This window comes from Rhinatrema bivittatum, chromosome 9, assembly GCF_901001135.1.
Source record: "Rhinatrema bivittatum chromosome 9, aRhiBiv1.1, whole genome shotgun sequence".
In the NCBI taxonomy this organism is placed as follows: Eukaryota; Metazoa; Chordata; class Amphibia; order Gymnophiona; family Rhinatrematidae; genus Rhinatrema; species Rhinatrema bivittatum.
The window spans coordinates 115,807,828-115,830,577 of NC_042623.1; positions in this window are offsets into that span (position 1 = coordinate 115,807,828).

The window sequence follows — 22,750 nt, forward strand, 5'->3', positions numbered from 1 at the left end:
AGGGAACAGGCAGCGCGCGCTGGGCTGGGCGCGCGCAGGTTGCGCAAATGTGCACCCCCTTGCGCACGCCGAACCCGGATTTTATAAGATGCGCGCGGCTACGCACGTATCTTATAAAATCCAGCGTACTTTTGTTCGCTCCTGGTGCACGAACAAAAGTACGCCCGTGCGTACATTTATAAAATCTACCCCATTGAGTACAGAAGTTAAATAAGGAATGCACTATAAGTTGCACAGTATTTTGTTGATGTGTTTTAAACTGAGTTAAAATTGCATTAGATTGCAGCAACCCTTCATAAACTATTATGACAAGATTGCTATTAATGTGTGAGGCTGCTGTATCTATAGCATGCATATATTTATAAGCTATCTGTTGTTTGCTTTAATTAGTCATGTTTTATGTATTATTCACTCCTTAGAGTGATATATACAGAGTGAAATAAAAAATTAAACAGGCCTTCTTGTTGGAGTCTTGTATAGAATCACACCCTTTTAAGTGCTTAGTCATTATTTCAGCAATTGTCCAGATGGTGATGGCTCAGTTGAACTAATTCTTGTCACTACTTTTGTTATCATAAGGAGTCAATGAAGTGAACAAAGAAATGCAATGTCCAAAGAAAAATTGCCCAAATGAATCTCTTCAAATATGAAAAAAATCCAGAGAGCCAATATTTGTAAATGTTAAGGGAGAGAAAGACCTCAGATAACGCCAGGAGCAAACGAAATTTCTTGAAACCTGTCAGTTTCTGAATAATGATTATAAGAATGCCAGGGTTCAACTTTTTTTTTTTTTGCTCTCAACATCATCTTCTGTTTTTACCTCCCTTAATATGTAAAAATACTGGTTATCTGGATTTTTCTTATTTGATTAGATTAATTTGGGTGAAAATTTTCTTTGGCAATGGAACTACCACAGTTATGTCTTAGGAGACAAAGGTGATGGAATATAACAGTGCTCATGGTGTTAAATGCTTGCTTTGCATTATTGTGTATGAACCTTCATTCGTTTTGGCTATTGATTCAAGTGCTGTGACAATTTAAAAAAAAAAAAAAAAGGGATAATTTTTTTCTTTGGCTTTACAGATGTTTTTGAAAAAGGATATTTTCACATTGCTTTTCCATTTACTGTTTGGATTGCTACATAATTTATAGAGGGAAAAGGTTGTTTTACAGTTGTGATATTGTTTTTCTTCTTCCTTTTTAAGGTTAGAAGTTTAAAAATAGTAGGGAGACAATGGGAACAGCCCAGAGAAAGGTAACCAAAATGGTGTTGGGTCTGCATGAAAAGACCTATGAAATGAGACCTGAGGACTTAACTATATGTACTCTAGAACAGTGCTGTGCAATCAGCATGCTGTCAGACCTGATCAGATGTGCCATGGAGAGAAGTCACCACGGGCAGCAAGTGAAGGGGAGAACACAGGACCTTTCTTTCTGTTGTTTTATTTCAATATTTTTTTCTGCCTTGTTCTTTATTCCAGTTGAACTAAACAAAATTAACCAAAATAAACATCAATAAAATGAAAAATGAAAAAAATATATTTTTACTGCACTCTCTAGAATATATGGAATATGTATGTGTGTATGTGTGTGTGAAGCTGTATATATAAATACGGATAGAATCTATGCCCCTGCTTGTCCTGTAAATTACATGCCTTTATTCTAAAACCAATTTTTGTAATGTTCTGAGAAATTCACCACCATGCACTACATAGTAGTTTACCAGAATTTGCAGTCCTGCTTGCTCCAGTCCTAGGTGTATTTCCAGGCCAAAACTAATATGTGAATATTATTTGGAGAACTGGAAATACTAGGTTATTGTAACACGTAGCTTGTAACATTTCTCCAGTGATCGGTCTTCCTTGAACCCGGCATGTACACAGACTAAAGTAACCGGTATACTGAAAGAAACTCGTCCCAATTCAAATCTAAATGCATTATATTGGGATGACAATTTGTGCATGTGTATATCCTCATGAGTAAGTCCTATTAAACAAAGCAAATTCAGCTCTAAAATTTACAAATTTCATTTAATTGCTATTAAATGAAAAAGGAATACATGTAGAAAGTAATAACTTACTCATCAAAAGCTGAAAAAAATGTATGCAATTACAACAGATAAAGATCTGAGAACTACATCAGTTTCCGGGATCTAAGATCAAATCCACGTGCTTTTACGGGGGTCATTTCTCTGATAAATAATTTGTAGACTATAGTGAATATAGACAAGACTAAAAAGAATGCAGTGCCTGGATTAAATTAATTTGAAACTTTCTTTTAAAATGTCAAGAAGATAATTAATTTGAGATAGTTTGTCAAGAAGCATCTCTGACCTTGTCAGAAACATTTCTATATCATGGGGAGAAAGAGACATTGTAGTTATTTTTGTGCATGCTCTGTTTGGGGATTTTACTTTATGAGGGGGAGGGGGGAATTAATCTGTTTTTTTTTTATTCTTTGCATGCTTCCCAGGGCTTTACCAAAAATAAAAAGGCATATTCCCTATCTACTTGTTAATTGTAAATCGACATGATGCGATATTTATCGCGAATGCCGGTATAGAAAAACTTAAAATAAATAAATAAATAAAATCCTTTTTATTCCTGGTGACTTTTGTGAAGATCAGTGAGCGCAGGCTATAAATTACCACTGAATGGAGAAGGGAGTACAAGGCGGATCTTTTGAGTGAAATAAAGGATGAGCATTTTCCATGGAGAGAACTCTCCCCTGCCTGAACATTCAAACAAGCATTTTCAGGAGCAGCAGGAAATGCATAAATTCAGCAGCATGAAGATTTACTCTTGGCATAGCAAGAACATTTTGTCCCACGTATGCACAGTGGCATGCTGTCTTATGAATGAATGCTTAAATACACGACAATCAGCAGGATTTTCACATCTGGTCTTCAAGCTGAGTGTAGCAATGTAAAATGTTATTAGAAATCATGTCACTTCAACTAATCCTTCCTGTTGGTATGAAAGTGATGAAACAATACTGGCCCATTTATGAGGCTCAATTCAAAACGCTGTGCAATATGTTGTTATTATTATTCATTTTAAATAGTACCATGCACTTTACATATCTGGAATGCGGTGTACTTAAAGGTTTTGATGTGGTGGGCTAGCATCTGTGAGAAATAGCATGCCACTGAAATGATAACCAGGAAAAGAAAATAATTTGGACTCTAATTTTCTTTAGGATGAGGAGCTTTACAGTAAGTCTAAAATTTAAATGGAAATCTCTAAAATATAAGAACATAGATCCATACAGGGAGGAGAACTTTCAAACAACTCCATGTGGCCAATACATGCGTATATATGGACCATGAAGATTTACTGTTGTATTTTAGAATCTGAGTGGAAGGTATCTTCACAGTTTCTAAAATACAAGTATCTGTTATGGCCGCTGGCCGCGGCGGTCCGTGGCCAGGACCAACTGTCATGGCTGCTGGTCGTGGAGGTCCGCGACCGGGGCAAAAGCTTACCCACGGGGTCGGGCCGCCTCCAAGGCTCCTGCAGGCACAGGCAGCCTTCTCCAGCACTCCCTTTGCGGCCGTTGCCGCCTCTGAGGCCCGGCCGCATGCCTCCTCTCCGGCTGGGCTGACTCCTCCCCCCTCCAGGTTTGATTAGAGCCGCACACGCGGCTGCTGGCTAAATTTAAAGGGGCCACGACAGGAAGCTGTCGTGGTTCCTTCCAAGGACTCCTCCAGTTTTGTATATAAGGCAAGCTCTGCTCCTCAGACCTTGCCTTGGTATTGAGGCTTTTTGTTTGGCTGGTTCCTGAGCTCCGTGTTCCTGGTTTCTGTTCTTCATCCTGCTTCTGCTCTCCTCCCTCGTTGGACTGATTCTTTTGGATTGACTTCTGGACCAGCTTCTGACCATTCTCCTGGCTTGCTCCTGGACCGGCTTCCGTCCATTCTCCTGGCTTGGACCTTGGACCAGCTTCTGACCATTCTTCAGTCTCCACTATGGGACTGACTTACTACCTGCTTGAGGCGCCAGCAGTCTGGAAACCATGACCTGCAGGAGGCGCCTGCATCCAGACCTCTCTTCAGTCTTCAGCAATTCATCTAAGTCCAAGCGGTCTGGGTTCCTATGGGCTTCTCCTGGGGGGACCAAGGACTTCCAGTGGCGAAGCATCAGCTCAACTTCTGCTGCACCCGGCCTTACCTTCTGATGGTAGTGACTAAGGGTCCACTTCCAGGATCATAACAGTATCTATGGCCCCAAATGTATGTGTACTTTTAATTTTCAAAAGCAAATATGCACGTCTTTGGAAATATTGGCATACACCCAGTAACTTGTATGTGCATATTTTTTTACCAGCATGCATACACACTTCCTGTTTTACCAGGGCAGGTTCATTCTGAGATGAACCCTGGCTAGACAGCCAAATTTTACATACCAGGGATATATCTAGACTGGCATTCCTGGTAGTGAGAAATGAAATCTTCCGGTTCCCCATCCATGGAGTCAGAAGGAACAACCACCATATTTGGTAGGCCTGGAGGGGCTTGCAGGTCAAATTCAATTGTGGAACTTTCTACTCCCATGTTGTAAGTACATAGAGGGAAATAGGAAGGTTGGTGAGGGTGGGGATAAAGGGTCAGGGATATGTTTTGGGCATCTTTTGAGCATGGGGATAAGGTAGAGGGGGTTTGGAGTATCTGTTGGGATGGGGAAGTTAGGGAACTTTTGGAGGTGTTATGAGGTGGGGGATGTAAGGGGGCATTTGGGGGGTGGGGAGGGCAACAGGGGAATTGAATCTACACATAAACAGGAATTAAACATGCAATCAAGGGAGGTAATTTAATGGACTAACTTTGAAGAAACTTCATTAGTAGAGGTTGAAAATCTCATTAGACAATTGAATCCAACAAACCACCCATTTGACTATATTCCAATCACCAGCATTATAACCTCTAGCACATATTTTAGCCCCCACCATCACGTCAATGATAAATAACCCTTTGAGTGAAGGATACGTACCCAAAATATTAAAAGAAGCAATAATTAGACCTGTGTTAAAACAAAGTAATTTTGATCCAACCATACTTAAAAACTACAGACCTATTTCAAACCTTTCCCTTCTTGCCAAACTGATAGAACAAATTGTGCAGAAACAATTAACAGAACATCTAGAGAATAATGATATTCTTTTCCCATCCCAATTTGGTTTTAGAAAAAATTTTAAGACAGAAGCACTTTTGATTTCATTGACTGACACAATTCTAAAAGGATTTGATAATGGCCAAAGAAATATGTTAGTACTTTTAGAACTATCTGCTGCATTTGATATGGTTAATTATCACATATTACTTGATAGACTGTCCGAAACTGGCATTGAACAAATACCTCTTCAATGGTTCGCATCCTATCTCTGCGACAGCTCATAAAGGGGTAGATTTTAAAAGGTTGCGCGTGGGCGTACATGTGCTACCCAGCGTGCGCACATGTACACCCAATTTTATAACTTGCGTGTGCAGGCGCGTACAAGTTATAAAATCTGGGGTTGGCGCGCGCAAGGGGGTGCACAATTGTGCACCTTGTGCGTGCCAAGCCGCATAGCCTTCCCTCGTTCCCTTCCCCCTAACCTGACCTTCCCATCCCCTCCCCTAACCTTTCCGTCCCCTAGCCTTACTCTAACCCCTCCAAAAAATTTTTGTTTTACCGTTTGTGCCTGCCGGCGCGCAATCCCCAGCACAGCAGCAAATATGGCCTCTGTGCCGGAAGCCTGACACCGCCCCCACCCTGCCCCAGACCGCCCATGCCACGTCCCTCCCCACCCCTTTTTCAAAGCCCTGGGACTTACATGCGTCCCGGAGCTTTATGCGCACTGCCGAGCCTTTTTAAAATAGGCCCAGCGCGCATAAGGCCAAATTTACGTGCGTAACCTTTGTAAAATCCGGCCCTTTGAGTATAAATTAACAATATCACCTTAGATAGGATCAAACTGAAGACTGGAGTTCCACAAGGATCAGCGCTGTTGGCCACTCTTTTTAACATCTATATGTTGCCACTATGCCATTTTCTGGCTGGACTTGGCCTTAACCACTATGTGTACGCCGATGATATACAAATACTAATACCAATAAATGACTCAATAGAAAAAACTTATAAACTAATTGCTCTGTACCTATCAATAATCAGTCAGCTTTTAATACAAATGAAACTCATTTTAAATATAAATAAAATGGAAATTATTTTATTAGAAAGAAAAACCTCATCAGGCACTCTTCCACCATATTAAATGATAACTCCATGGTTAAGCTTTCTGACAAGGTAAGTGACCTCGGAATAATAATCAAACCCAAATTAAGTTTCAAAAAACACATCTCAAATAAAGTTAGAGAAGAATACCTAAAATTAATGACATTAAGTCGCTTAAAACCACTTTTAAAACAAAATGATTTTAGAGCAATATTGCAGTCATTAATCTTCTCTAGTACTGACTACTGCAACACCTTATTTTTGAGCCTACCTTCATCAACAACTCGGCCACTACAACTCCTACAAAACGCTGCTGCGAGACTACTAATTTGGATAAGAAAAAATGAACATTTAACACTAAGCTTAATGACCCTCTATTAGCTTTATACGATTCACTTATTCTTTTTAAAGTTTTATGCATCCTACATAAAGTAATTTTTGGGGACCAGAATGATTGGCTGAAAGCTGCTATAAGATTACATACTTCTCAGAGAAACCTCAGATCAGCAAATAAAGGCCTTCTAATGGTGCCATCTATTACTTCGGCAAGATTAACTCTAGTGCGCGAGAGAGCCATCTCATTAGCAGGCCCAAAATATTGGAATGGATTGCCCCCTGAAATAAGAATGCAAACCGATTTTAAAGTTTTTAAAAGAAATTTGAAAACCTGATTATTTAAGAGAGCTTAGAGCAGTACTGGCTGAGTCATATTTCTAATCTTATTCTTTTACACTGTTTTATCTCTATTTTATGTATCTGCTTAATTTTAACCTTGATAGTGAATCATATTGATAAGATTCTTTTAAAATTAGTTTTACCTTTCTATTCTTATGTATTTACAAGTTATTTTATATTGAAGTGATATATTTATTTTCTTAATCATGTAAACCATTGTGAAAGTTTTTTACTAAACGATGGTCTAGAAAACCTGTCAAATACAATTAAATAAATAAATACATAAATACATAAGACACATTCATTTTCTAAAAAAAATGATTAAATACCAAATATAAGGAATATAAGCAAAAGCCAAAAGATAAACCTTCAAGGCTTCAGATGCTGAATTCATCATTTATTTTTTTTTATTTAGGAACTTTTATTTATCATCCACATATACCTTGCTTTCCTTACCCCTTATTCCCAATATATAGCTTATGGACAAAGGTAACCTGCAGGCTCCATGTTCATGCAGAGTTGGTCCAGGTATTAGCCCCATTGAAAGCAAAAGGGATATACTATGGACTGGCTGAGCCTGCCCCTGATGACATGGATCCTGCAGGTTACCCTATTATGGACCAACTCTACACACACTTAGGAAAATATACACATATACCACAACTAATTACAATGAAGGAACACACATATATGCAACCAAAATATGCAAATATAACTTATATGTGTACCTTTGCTATCTATTGTATAAATGTTCACACGTAAATTGTACATGCTTAAACCCTGAGCCTTTATACTCATATGAATGTACATTTTATATGCAAATGTCTGTATATAAAAGCGAGTTTTATAGCTTCTCTTCCTAACTGTGCAATGTCTGAAAGAAGAGAAACCCAGCTAGGTTTCCTTCTGATGAATGAAGTTCCAGAACATCTTATATGGGAAGAAGTCATTGAGAGTAAGATCCTGCCAGAAAGAGCTGACCTGGGAGAAAATCCACCACTGACTCAATGAGGTCTTTCACAATAACAGGAGTGTGCAAGACATGAGTAACAAGTGGCGAGGCCTCCAATACCAGGTCAAGAAGAAACAAGTCAGAATGAGTAAAGAGGGGCCTACAAGACAAATTCTTTTCACCCAAGCAAAACATATTGGGGCGGATTTTAAAAGGCCCGCGCGCGGCAGCGCGCCTATTTTGCATAGGCTGCCAGCGCGCGTAAAGCCCCGGGACGCGCGTAAGTCCCGGGGCTTTCGAAAAGGGGAGGGAGGGGATGTGTCCGGGGGCGTTCCCAAAACAACATGGTGTTTCGGGGGCGTGCCGCGGCATTTCGGGGGCGGTCCTGGGGGCGTGGCACCAGCCCGGGGGCGTGGTCGAGGCCTCCGGACCAGCCCCCGGGACCGGAGGACAGAGCGGGGCTGCCGGCCGACGCGTGCAAAGTTACGCCTGCTTTCAGCAGGTGTAACTTTGCCGACAAAGGTAGGGGGGGTTTAGATAGGGCCGGGGGGGTGGGTAAGGTAGGGGAAGGGAGGGGAAGGTGGGGGGAGGGCAAAGGAAAGTTCCCTCCGAGGCCGCTCCGAAATCGGAGCGGCCTCGGAGGGAACAGGCAGGCCGCGCTGGGCTTGGCGCGCGCAGTTTGCACAAATGTGCACCCCCTTGCACGCGCCGACCCCGGATTTTATAAGATACGTGCGGCTACTCGCGTATCTTATAAAATCCAGCGTACTTTTGTTCGCGCCTGGTGCGCGAACAAAAGTACGCGATCGCGCAAGTATTTAAAATCTGCCCCATTATCTTCAGCATAATTTATGAGGCTGCTGTGAGAAGTTTGGGAGAGTTTATTTATTTACTTAAAATATTTCTAAACCCCTTTATCCCTAGTTCTAAGCAGAGTAAATTAAAAACAAACAAAATCAAATTAAAATATAAAGACATAATTAGATATCGCTGCAAACCAGGATTCATATCCCACTGCTGCTTCTTATGATCTTGGGCAGGTCACTTTACCCTCCATTGCCTTAGATATAAATGTATAGGGACAACTGTAATAGCTTATCGCAAAGGGGGATCCCCGCGATATTGGGCACTCACCAACAAATTATAGCAGCATTCCTGGGCATGATTATTTATCAAGGCACAAATGCAAGAGAAAAGGCACAAGACAAAAAAATTCTGTCGCAATACTGGACCTTCCAGCGTGATGTTTATGCATATTCAGGACAATTTTGAAAATAAGCAGTCACGAAGTATGTTGCACCTGCTATTTGTGTGGGCAGATGTGTGGGGGCAAAATAGTGAATAATCATTTGAAAATCCCATGTTTGTATGCTGTTTACTTTCCAACCTAACATGGCCCCAGAAACACCCTATTTCAACCTGGCTAAAACTATGCATGCTATTGAAAATCAAACACATTTTTAGCTGGAGAGAAAAAGACGATGTTTAGCCAAGTCATTACACACAGGTAAATAGCTGTTTACCCAGGTAAATGGCTTTGAATACTGATCTTGTTATCTTTTGAAACAAAAATAGTTAGAAACAAATAATAATTGTAAAGAGAAGAAAACTAAAAAATATGAAGCTGTTTACAGACATGCAACATGAAAATGTATTTTTATCTGGATAAATTTTACCCATCTAACATTTATCTGTTCCATTGGGCAAGCAATTTAAAACTCAGGATTTGTGAGGGAAGGAAGCAAGATGATGGCATGACCATTGTTGCGGGCAAGCTGTTTGGCGTTTGCGGATTCTTTTGGTTTGGAATACCTGAATAGAGGCCTCCAAATCACAAGGGGAAGGACAGGGTCTTCCTTCTTGGTCAGCAGCATGTCCCCTTTTCTATTTTCAAGGTTTCTGCTTTTATGAGAGAAGATACTCCAGTTGTAGTTGATGGCAAGGGAATGCCATCACTGCTGGGAAAGAAGCCTCCCTCAGTCCTCTCAACCAGCAGGTGCCTCAAACTGAGAGATGCAAACTTCCCAGCCTGCCAGATTCGTCGGGGCCTGATGACCTCAGAGTGACGCAGGCTCGGTGGGGGGTGGGGGGGAAAGGGACAGTTGGGAACTTTGTCTCTGCCTGGCTTGCTGCTAGAGGGATCGATTAGCTCTGGGGAGTTGACTCAGGTTGGGTCTTTCTCATACGTAGGTCTTCTGAGGTTGTGTTGCGGTCCCGAATGCAAGTACTGCGACCGGGTCCTTACCTCAGGGCCGAGAGCGAGGGAGGCTCGGTTCGCAGCAGCTCCAAGGCTGCATGGGGCTTGCGGCAGCTCCCCGACTGGGAGCGAGGTGTTCAGGGCCTGCTCGGGCCTGGTAGCGGCGGCGTCTCCACGAGGGAGACGACGCCGAGCTCCCAGAAGATGCTCCGCCCCTCCTGGGCACACACGTGCGTGAGGAAGCCCGTTTTAAAGGGCTTTTCCCGCCGAATCGAGGACCGCCCCTAAAGTGACGTCAGACGCCAGCTTGTATATAAGCCGGCGTCTGCCTCTACCAAATCGCCTTGCAACAAGTGCCTACTTGCTGCAGTGCCTGCCCCTGTTCCTGCTGGACCTCGTTCCTGTTTGGACCTCAGCTCTGACTTCGGATTGCTGGCTGCCGCTTCGGATCTCTGCTCCTGCTTCGGATCTACGACCCCTGTTCCAGTCTTGGGTCTTCGGTTCCTGCTCCGGGTCTTCTCATCAAGTTCGCGCTCCAGATCCTGTGCTCCGGACCTCGCTTGTCTTTTTGGTTCCTGACTTCCGCCTTGTTCCTGGCTTCCGTGTCTGCTTCCTGCCTCGGCCCCGGACCGGTATCTCTCGTTGCTTCTTCAGTTGTCCTAAGTCCCAGTGGCCGGGACCTCACGAGCTCCTCTCGGGGGGTCCTCAGGCTTCCAGGGTGAAGTTGTCACCTATCTCCAGAAGATCTCCTAAGCCCCAGCGGCCGGGACCTCACGAGTTCTTCTCGGGGGGTCCGCAGGCTTCCAGGGTGAAGCCGTCTCCGGTTCTCCCAAGGATCTCCTAAGTCCCAGCGGCCGGGACCTCATGAGCTCCTCTCGGGGGGGTCCACTGGCTTCCAGGGCGAAGACACCAGTTTCGAGTCGCCTGCCACCGCCTCCCGGCCTTCTGCCTCTCCACGGAGCTTCCCTCTTTACCAACTTCCTACTCCGCCAGGCCGGCCCAAGGGTTCACTATCCTCTCCCCAACAGCAACAGTTTGCAAGGCCATGGACCCGGCGGACGCGGCAGGCCTTCAGGCCATTCCGGGTATGGCTCAGCGATTGGTGCAGCAACAACATTGTTTAGATGTATTGACGGCCACTGTGGAGCGTTTGGGCAATCGCCTAGACGCAGCTCCACCAGAGCCCCAGCATCTTCCGCCACCCCCACAGGTGGTGAATGTTTCTGCTCCCAGCGCCTTCTCGCTATTCTGGAGATGCTAAGATCTGTAGGGGATTTCTGAACCAATGTTACATTTGGTTCTCGCTATTGCCTAACCAAATCCCTACGGATTCTGTAAAGTTGGCGTATATTTTGTCTCTATTGGATGGGAAGGCACTGTCCTGGGCTTCTCCCATGTGGGAGCGAAATGACCCGCTTCTTTACAACTTGTCCCAGTTTGTGACTTGCTTCAAACAAGCCTTTGATGAGCCGACGCGGCTGGCTACCACTACATCGGAGCTTTTGCAGTTGAGACAGGGCTCATGTTCCTTGGCGGATTACACCATAGAGTTTCGCACTCTCACTCTCGAGGTTGGCTGGCGTGAGGACAGCCTTCATGCGCTGTTTCTGGAGGGATTAGCGGCACGAATAAAGGATGAGCTAGCCGCCCGTGACATCCTGGATGACTTGAATGCAGTGATCGACTTGGCAGGTAGAATTGACCGTCGTCTGCAACAACGGGCAAAGGAAGGTCGCCCTCTCTGACGTGCGGTGTCTCTGGCACCCACCTTTGCTAGACCTTTGACTTCAGGGCCTAGCCAAGGATCTACCCGACCAGAATTGTCCGTGGAGGAACCTATGCAACTGGGACGCGCCGCTTTGTCCTCTGAGGAACGTCGACACCGGCGCTCTTTGGGCCTCTGTCTCTACTGTGGAGCCAAGGGTCACTTCTTGGCCCAGTGCAAAGAGCGGCTGGAAAACTCCAGAACCTAGGAGAACCTGTGGAGCCTCTTCTAGGTTGCCTTACTTCCGCTCCTCAATGCACAGTTCCTATCACCCTGGAGTACCCCGGTGGAGCTTTCCACACGCTCCCTTTATTGACTCTGGGGTGGGTGGGAATTTCATCGTGAAAGACCTAGTATAACAATTACAAATACTGGTGGTCCCGTGACATACTCCTTTACGGATCACTTCTATTCGAGGGACGCTTCTTCCTGGGCCCATATCCTCCTCCACTATGCCTCTCACACTCCATACTGGGGTTCTGCACTCTGAAACTATATCCTTCTTGGTGTTGGAGAAAGCCGTTCACCCAGTGGTCCTAGGCCTACCGTGGCTATGGCAACATTCCCCAGTGATTCATTGGGACACCCTCCAGATTGCGGAGTGGAGTGCCTTCTGTTTCAGCAACTGCCTGCATGTTCCTCAAGTCCCCTGCATCCCTCTTCTACTGACGGAGTTATCTCCTCCCATGGCGTATGTGGACTTCGCTGATGTTTTCTCAAAGAAAAATGCAGAGATCTTACCACAGCATCGTCCCTTTGATTGCACCATAGACTTGGTCCTGGAGCCACGCCCCCTCGGGAAAGGGTGGATCCCCTATCCCTACCCGAGACTCGAGCCATGTCAGAGTATATTGCCGAGAGTCTTGCTAAAGGGTTTATCCGACCATCAAAGTCACCGGCAGGGGCCGGGTTCATTTTTGTAGGGAAAAAAGATGGTTCCTTGAGACCCTGCATTGACTATAGAGGCTAGGGATGTGCAGAGCAAAAGTTTAAGTTCATATGTCCATATGTCCAAAGGGGGTCCCATTTGCGGTCAATATGGACATAAACAGAATTCAATGAGTTGAGTATATGTCCATATGTGCAAATAAAAATTTAAACCCCTCACCCTCCTTAATCCCCCCCCCCCAAGACTTACCACAACTCCCTGGTGGTCCAGCGGGGTCAGGACGCCATTTCTGACCAACTTTGCAAGGAGCACGTGACGTCGGCGTCACGTCGGAGTGACGCGGCGTCACATGATTCCCCGCGAGTTCCCTCCGGCACCCTCGTTCGGCCCAAAAGGAACTTTTGGCCAGCTTGGGGGGGGCCTCCTGACACCCCCAAGCTGGCCAAAAGTTCCTTTTGGGCCGAACGAGCGTTCCGGCGTGAACCCGCGGGGAATCACGTGACGCCACATCACTCCGACGTGGCGCCGACGTCACGTGCTCCTCGCAAAGAATTTCAGAAATGGCGTCCTCACTCCTCGCTGGATCACCAGGGAGTTGTGGTAAGTCTTTGGGGGGGGGGATTAAGGAAGGTGGGTTTAAATTTTTATTTTGGATCAACAATCGCGATTTCCAACTTATTCAACATAGCTATGTTGAATAAGTTGGAAATCCGATCGTTTATGTCTCATCACTTTTTTAAGTTAAAAAAGAAAAATAAGTAGCGTTTTACATTTATGTTCAATACGAATGCACACCCCTAATAGAGGCCTCAACGCAATTACCAAACGAGACCGCTATTCACTTCCACTAATCCCAGAACTCCTGGACAGATTACAAGGGGCCAAGATCTTCTCCAAGCTGGACCTGCAGGTTGCATACAACCTGGTTCGTATCCGCCCTGGTGATGAGTGGAAAACTGCGTTCAACATCAGGGACAGCCACTATGAATATCTTGTCATGCCGTTCGGGTTTTTCAACACTTGATGAACGAAGTGCTTCGGGACCTCCTGAACTCCTCTGTTATTGTGTACCTAGACGATGTATTAATCTATTCCCGAGATTTGGACTCCCACCAACAACATGTGAAGTTCTTCAAATCCTCAGGGACAACCATTTATACGCCAAGTTAGAGAAATGCATGTTTGAGCAAGAGGCTCTCCCTTTTCTAGGATACATAGTGTCCTCGACGGGGTTCCAGATGGATCCCGGAAAAGAAGCAACTATCAAGAACTGGCCGCATCCTAAAGGGTTGAAAGCCTTGCAGCACTTTCTCGGCTTCGCAAATTTTTATCGACAGTTTATCCCTCACTTCTTCTCCAAAGTGGCGCCTTTCACCACTCTTACCAGGAAGGGAGCTGACGCTGTGGAATGGCCACAAGCAGCCTGCAAAGCCTTTGAGAAGCTCAAGGAGGAATTTGTACACGACATTTGCCTACAACATCCAGACCCACTCCGTCCATTCGTCGTGGAGGTGGATGCATCCAAAGTCGCCGTAGGAGCAGTGCTAAGTCAGTACTTTACCTCGGGTAGACTATTACCATGCTCTTACTTCTCTAAAATGTTCTCTCCCGCGGAATGTAATTACAGCATTGGTGATAAGGAACTTCTGGCGATCAAGCTTGCATTTGAAGAGTGGATACAATGGCTGGAGGGGTCCACACATCCTATTACCGTATTTACTGATCACAAGAACCTTGAGTTCCTAGGTCAGGCGCAACGCTTAAACCCTAGGCAGGCACGCTGGTCGTTGTTTTTTAGTCGGTTCGACTTCGTGCTTCGTTACCGACCCGCTTGCAAGAATGTGTGGGCGGATGCGTTATCTCGAACCTCAGAACAAGATGAGGAGGGGGACAATCTGCAGTACATTCTGGATCCCGCAAAAGTAATGCTATCTAGCATCTCGGTAAGCGCTGTAGGCAGAACGGTGGTTCCACGATGCACTCAAAGAAGGGTGCTAAGCTGGGCCCATGAATCACTGACGGGAGATCATGCTGGTCGCGAAAGAACCCTGGACCTACTTAACCGCTTTTACTGGTGGCCTACTATAAGACAAGACATCCGTATGTATGTTAGCTCTTGTCCTGTATGCACTCGTCAAAAACCACGAGGAGGGAAACCTTGGGGGTTGTTACAGCCCCTGCCAGTACCTATTGAGCCCTGAACACATATCGCTACTGATTTTGTTGTAGATTTACCCATCTCTGAAGGCAATACCGTCATTTGGGTGACTGTGGATCGCTTCTCTAAAATGGCACATTTTGTTCCACTGCCCAAACTACCTTCGGCTTCAGAACTCGCTCAACTCTTCACTTCACATATCTTCCCTATCCATGGTCTTCCCCAGGATATTGTGTCCAATCGAAGGCCCCAATTTACAGCTCGCTACTGGAAGGTTTTATGCAAACAATTCGATGTGCACCTCAGCCTGTCTTCTGCCTTCCATCCACAAAGTAATGGGCAGACAGAATGTACTAATCGATCATTAAAAACCTTTCTTTGATCTTTCGCCAATGAGAGGCAAAACAACTGGGCGAGCCTACTACCTTTAGCTGAGTTCTCGTACAATAACCATACCCATTCGGCTACGGGGAAATCACCATTTCTAACTGTGTTTGGGAAGCAACTCAAACCACCGCTGCCTTTGCCTGTTTCCAGCATCTCTCCAGCGGCTCAGGTATCAGCCCAAAAGCTGCACGAGCTCCTGCTCTCCGTCCAGGACAGACTCATCAAAGTCGCCAGTGCAACCAAGAAATGGGCAGACCGTCATCGTCAATCTGCACCAGTGTTCCTCCCTGGAGACCGCGTATGGCTCAGCACCAAGAACATTCATCTCAGAGTTCCCTTTCGAAGATTGGCTCCACGGTTTTGTGGACCAGTCCTTGTGGCAGAAAGGGTGGGAGCAGTATCATACCGACTACATCTCCCCTCTTCCATGCATATCCATAATGTGTTCCACGTGTCTCTATTAAAATCTCTCATCCTTTCCAGATTTCACCCGCGAGTCTCCGAGCCCACAGAGGTTGCTGTACAGTCTGATCCCATCTATCAAGTTCGCGAAGTTCTCGATGTCCGATTTCATCAGCGCCGATGGGAGTATCTGCTGGCTTGGGAAGGCTGTGGTCCCGAGGACAACACCTGGGAACCAGCCCGTCACATCCTGGACAAGTCACTGCTGCATCAATTCCATCTCTCTCACCCCGGTAAACCTGGGCCCTCCAAGAGGGGGCGAAAGGGGGGGGGTACTGTTGTGGTTCCGTTGCAAGCACTGCGACCGGGTCCTTACCTCAGGGCCGAGAGCGAGGGAGGCTCAGTTCGCAGTGGCTCCAAGGCTGCGCGGGGCTTGTGGCAGCTCCCCAACCCTGCTCGGGCCTGGTCGCAGTGGCGTCTCCACGAGGGAAATGCCGCCGAGCTCCCTGAAGATGCTCCGCCCCTCTTGGGCACGCGCGCGTGGGGAAGCCCGTTTTAAAGGGCTTTTCCCGCCGGATCGAGGACCGCCCCTAAAGTGACGTCAGACGCCGGCTTGTATATAAGCCAACGTCTGCCTCTACCAAATCGCCTTGCAACAAGTGCCTACTTGCTGCAGTGCCTGCCCCTGTTCCTGCTGGACCTCGTTCCTGTTTGGACCTCGGCTCTGACTTTGGATTGCTGGCTGCTGCCTCGGATCTCTGCTCCTGCTTCGGATCTACGACCCCTGTTCCAGTCTTGGGTCTTCGGTTCCTGCTCCGGCTCTTCTCGTCAAGTTCCTTCTCCGGATCCTGTGCTCCGGACCTCGCTTGTCTTCTTGGTTCATGACTTCCGCCTTGTTCCTGGCTTCCGTGTCTGCTTCCTGCCTTGACCCCGGACCGGTATCTCTTGTTGCTTCTTCAGTTCTCCTAAGTCCTAGCAGCCGGGACCTCACGAGCTCCTCTCGGGGGGTCCGCAGGCTTCCAGGGTGAAGTCGTCACCTATCTCCAGAAGATCTCCTAAGCCCCAGCGGCCGGGACCTCACGAGCTCCTCTCAGGGGGATCTGCAGGCTTCCAGGGTGAAGCCGTCTCCAGTTCTCCCAAGGATCTCCTAAGTCCCAGCGGCCGGGACCTCACAAGCTCCTCTCGGGGGGTCCGCTGGCTTCCAGGGCGAAGACACCAGTCTCGAGTCGCCTGCCACCGCCTCCCGGCCTTCTGCCTCTCCGCGGAATTTCCCTCTTTACCAACTTCCTACTCCGCCAGGCCGGCCAAGGGTTCACTGTCCTCTCCCCAACAGCAACAGGTGGAAGTACTGATGTCAACTGTGGCCATGATTCAAGACCCAGTTCATTGGGGTAAGTCTTTCTTGTCACCATCAAAGCCAGAAGTAGTCACTTTGGACTCTAAGTGGGAATTTGTGACATGATTTGGAGACTCTATTAATAACTGTGAAAGAAAGATAGACTCCCTTTCCCCCTTTTTGGAGCTGATGGTGTTACAGCATTGGGGTCTATTAACAGAGCAAGCATAAAAAATTGACGCAAAGGAAAAGGATATACAAGAGATTAAATTATTAAACAGCTTCTTGGTGAAGGATAGATATGAGTTCTTACAATGTCTGGAATTCTTGGAAAAGAATTCCAGAAACCTTAATCTTCATATACACAATTTTCCTAAAGTTACAGAAGAGCAACCATTGGTGACTAAGAAAATATTTTTTGGGAGATATTGCATTGTGATTCAAATGTGATTCATCTTGTTAATAAGTTATCCTTTTTGCAATTGTATTGTTGCTGTATCTGCCTTCTCATTCCTTGTCATTTGATTTGACAAAATATTTAGAGTACTTTGGTCCTGATATTTTAGAAAGGGGAACTTCGTTGGTCTCTTTTGTTTCTGAGGCAGACTTTATTTCCAGAATAGGAATTCCCCTTTTATGGTCAGCCTGTTAAGAATATTTACAGATTTAGCCAGAGTGAACCAGGAAAGGTGTAAATGTTTTCTCGCACTTAGACAAGCTACATTATTGTTAGGAGCTATTTTTATGTTAAGATACCTGTGTAAATGTGTTGTCTGATTCAATAATGATGATTATATTTTCTTTGCCCTGAACAACTTCATTCTTTCCCAGACTCCAAAAGATGAACAGCTTCTTCTGTTCCTAATGTAAATCAATGAGGATAATGATACTTAAGTAGAGAACTTGCCATAGCAGTTTATTTCATTATTTTTTTATTTTCCCTTAATTTCTGCTTCCTTCACCAATGTTGTTTGACCTAGATTTAGAATTCTTTCTTGATATGCTTGTCTGTTAAGAACATAAGAAGATAAGAAATTGTTATACTGGGTCAGACCAAGGGTCCATCAAGCCCAGCATCCTGTTTCCAACAGTGGCCAATCCAGGCCATAAGAACCTGGCAAGTACCCAAAAACTAAGTCTATTCCATGTTACTGTTGCTAGTAATAGCAGTGACTATTTTCTAAGTCAACTTGATTAATAGCAGTTAATGGACTTCTCCAAAAACTTATCCAAACATTTTATCAACCCAGCTACACTAACTGCACTAACCACATCCTCTGACAACAAATTCCAGAGCTTAATTAAGCGTTGAGTGAAAAAGAATTTTCCCTGATTAGTTTTAAATGTGCTACTTGCTAACTTCATGGAGTGTGCCCTAGTCCTTCTATTGTCCGAAAGTGTATATAACAGATTTGCATCTACCCGTTCTAGACCTCTCATGATTTGAAAGACCTCTATCATATTCCCCTTCAGCCATCTCTTCTCCAAGCTGAACAGCCCTAACCAGCCTTTCCTCATAGGGGAGCTGTTCCATCCCCTTTATCTTTATGTTTTGATTTCTATGTGTTTTCTGACTACAAAGAGTATTTTGCTTTGTATTATGATTAAAATTTAATAAATATAAAGTAAAAAAAAATAAATCATGATTTGTCTGGGTAACTTAAACTCACCCAGACAAACTCCTTTGAATATAAGCCTCATTAACGTTTGCTGATTGGTTGGAAGGAATTGAGAGGATCTGTTTGTGGGTAGGGAGTACATTGATGTGTGTTATAGTTTTAGGAGACTTCTGGGGTGCATTGGTTAGTTGATAGACATAGTGGGATTTGTTGGTAGATTGGGAAGCACTGTGAAGTGTGCTAATGGGGGGGGGGGGGAATGGGAGGTGATAGTGGGTGGGCGGGGGTAAGCTAGTGGGGCCTAATGTACAGGATGGGATGGCAAGGAAGGCTGGGGGTTGTTTAGTGGGATCTCCTCCTCTCCCACCTTCCCATATTCTAGCCCATCTAAACACTCTCCCTGTAGGCAAGAGGAGGTATCCATACTTCCTCCCAACTCTAGGTGGTGCATTCCTACAGTTGAGGGTATTGGGTGGGTATAGCCTACCATTCTTATTATTAATGTATTCCCTGCATTTTTAAAGAAGGGTCTCATCCTTATTTAGAAGCGGTTTCTGAATGAGGATTGGTACTCATGCTCCGAATGATTTTTGGCCCTAGCATAATACATATGTTAAGTTGGCACAGCTGTAGAAATGTTCTACTGGAGCTGGGAGGAGGTAACAATATTGCCTTGTGCCTTCTGCCTCTGGAGGAGGAAGAGGATGTTTAGATGAGCTAGAGAGTGGAAGGTTGGATGGCAGGCTGATCTTTAAACTTTCATTTACTTCCCATTAAAGTAAATTAGCATTACATTTTGTCTCACTTCAAGGGTGAAATAAAAAAAATCAGGGCAAAAAAGGAAATAAAAAAATGTGCTAATGTTTGTGAAACTTTTTCAGGTGGACATAATTCCATATGCAAGTCATTACCATGCATTTGCATAGAAAATGTTCTAAAATGTGCTCACTTTTTTAACTTCCCATTTAGCACACAATTTTTGTGTTAATAAACGTATTATATAAAAAGCTAAATACAATGTAAAAGTAAAACTCTGAGTCCAGCATATCTTATTCCAGTGGCCTCTTTGTGTTTCACTTTGGAAACATCATTTCTTTTTTGCTGTTATTATTGTTGTATATTTCAGGTGCCCATGTTTTTTGTGTCCATTACCTGATTTAACTTTGTTATTTCTTTGCCATCTGATTTCAAAATGAATGCATCCCTCAGCTGCTTAACATTGAATTTCAAAATATCTTGGTTTCTTTAAGATGAAATTGGATTTCTGTTTTACATTTCTGTTATAATATTTATACTTTGTGCACTACTGTTCTCCAAGTTATGATTCTTTCAGACTTCTGACAACTGTGTGCAATCTGACATGCTTTATTGCAGAGCAGTGGGGAATGTACCTAGTCACAGCTTGTTTCTACTGCAAGTAAATACAGCATTATTGTTTTAGTTATTTATGGTAGAGTTAAAATAAGAAAATGAAGAGAACTATAAGGAATTCTGTATGGTATTATTGTAGAGAATAATTTTATCTTTGCCCATTAATACAGATTTTTATTTTGAAGTTGAATTATATTTTTCCCCCTGCAAATATCTACCATCGCCTATAAGCATGTGGAAGCTGAACAGACTCTAGAAAGGGTTATGGGTTTATGAGATGGAGAAGGCAGTTGCACTGTTTATTTAGAACAAAGTTAATGCAGAGATACGATTGCAAGAAAGTCAGTTTCAAGCTGCAGAGAATAGCAAGGGCAGCAATTGGTAGCACAAAAATAAATGAGAAATAGATATTGTTAGAGATGGAATGGAAAACTCAAAGTAAAAAAAGGCAATGAAAAAGACTAGGTTTCTGATAAATGTGTTACATAAGCAAGCAGTGATGCTCTAACAACCTGTTTCCTACGCACTGGCAGGATTGTTTTGCAGTTGCTTTCTGTCATCATTGGTGGACCTTTCTAAATGAGGTCTCGGCAGCTCACTATACTCTGCTTTCTAAATAACTCCATGCAGTAAATAAAGAAGAATGATTTATACTTAGAAAGGTTCTATTCAGAGCCTGTGCTTCTCTGAAAGCATGCCCCTACACCAATAACAAAATATACAGACATCAGCATGACACTGGGGAAAAGGCACTGATGTTTTCATCCTTAACAAATGGTGAGGCCCTCAAAAACCATCCTTGACCTTGAGTACCAAGTGCATGGATGATAATCTGCCAAACAGGAGCTCAGATGGATGAAACGCTTCAGATATGATGTTGCTCTTGATATCCGGTTGGTCTCCTGCTAAAGTGCACTTTAAAAGCATAAGATTAAAAAGAAATTTAAAAAAAAAGCTTACTACACGGTTTCATGGCAGATTATATAAGAAAACAAACTTTTCAAGTGTTTTTGGTCTGATGCCTGTACACTGGAAGTCCCCAGCATATTTACATCTTCTGTGCAATTCTCCCTACTCAACAGAGATGAGGGGGAATGTGTATTTCAGGCATGATTAATTCCAAAATTGTTCAAGTCTCTGGAAGCCAAAAAAGGCCACAAAACTGAGTGTCATAAAAGTACATAGGAAAAATATATTTGTCAAAAACAGAAAAAAAGATATGGGGGGGATTTTCTAACTGTCCTCATTGGAACAAAGACCATGCATACATTTTATCTATGGGTATTGCATCAATTTTCAAAGCAAAAATAGATGTCTACTTTTATTTTGAAATTTGCAGTGGGTAAAGTAAGCATGGTTATATGCATATGGTTTTTCTTCAGGTAGATTTTTGTCATAAAAGTTTATGCAAAGGTTTAAACATTCTATTCATATGCATAGTTTTTCTCCCCTAAGTTCCTTATGACCCCAACAGTTCCTTCTCTAAATGCAGCTAAAAGTTCATGCATTTTGGTACACTGCTCACACTTTCAGCTGCATCAAGAGAATGCTGTTTTCTGACTGCAATTAATGTGAGTAAAATACTTTTTTTTGCCCACATAAATGGCATTGAAAATTGTCCTAGAAAAGTTCACAAGATGTGGCTCCATCCTCGATACTGCATTAACACCCTCCATTTCATCTGCAAACATGCCCACGTGCACTTGTGTGTAAAATATCTATCATTCATTTCCCAGAGCCCTAGGACCTAAATATTCATTTTAAAACAAATAGTAAGGGTGGGAAGGGGGGAAAGAGGGGGGGGGGGGATTTTGTTTTGTGTTTCACTTGCGTGAGGCCTGGGCCAAGGTTGCGGCGATCTACCATGGCCTAAGCTTATGCTAGGTTGAGGCTTCAGCCTTGGAATAGGTATTGGGGCCAGCTGGTCCCGAAGCCATTGGCCTTGTATAAGCTTAGGCTGTGGTAGGTCACTGCAACCTCCGCCTAGGCGCAACACAAGGTCCAGGCTTGAAGCCTGGGTTTTGACACCTGGACCTCGTCCTAAGCCAGGGCCTAAACTCAGACTTGATGACATGGCCCAACCCAGAGGCTAGGTCCCAACCCTGGGGCCTCGGCTTGAAACCAGGCCCAAAAACAGGGCCTTGCCTGCAGGCTGGTTCTCGATATCTGTGTCTCAGCCTACGCTAAGGCTCGGACCCAGGCATGATGTGACTGCCTGATCCTGAGGCTGAGTCCCAATACCAGGGCCTCTGCACAGACCCAGGCCCAATTGCCTCGGCCTAGGCCATGGTCCAGACCCAGGCCAGATGCCAAGGCCCAGCTGGAGGCCTCAGTTAGGATCCAGGCCCAATGCCAGGGACTGATATGGAGGGCGGGTTCCGAAACCTGGGCCTGGCATAGGGTCAGACCCAGGCTGGAAACTCAGGCCTCATAGCTCTGTCAATGCTGTCCTCTTCTTTCTTCTTTAAACTGATAATGTGTGCTGGAATTGCAATGGAATTAATTAATTTTGACACACTCACACCAGCAGATTGCACCATTGTGATGTATGGCAGTTAAATTAGCTACTGTATGTCAAACTGACGCCCTCTGCTAGGGAAGTTGCACCAAAGTAAATTAACTCTGGCATGACCCTGGCACATGGTATAAGATTAAAGAAGGAAAAAGAAAGATGAGAATGGCATCAATAGAGGCCTCCAAGCCTAGGCCCAACCAGTGACATTTTTATTTAAACAGATTTTCAAAACAAAATGAGATTCTGATGAAATTTCATTGGAATTTAACCTGTTC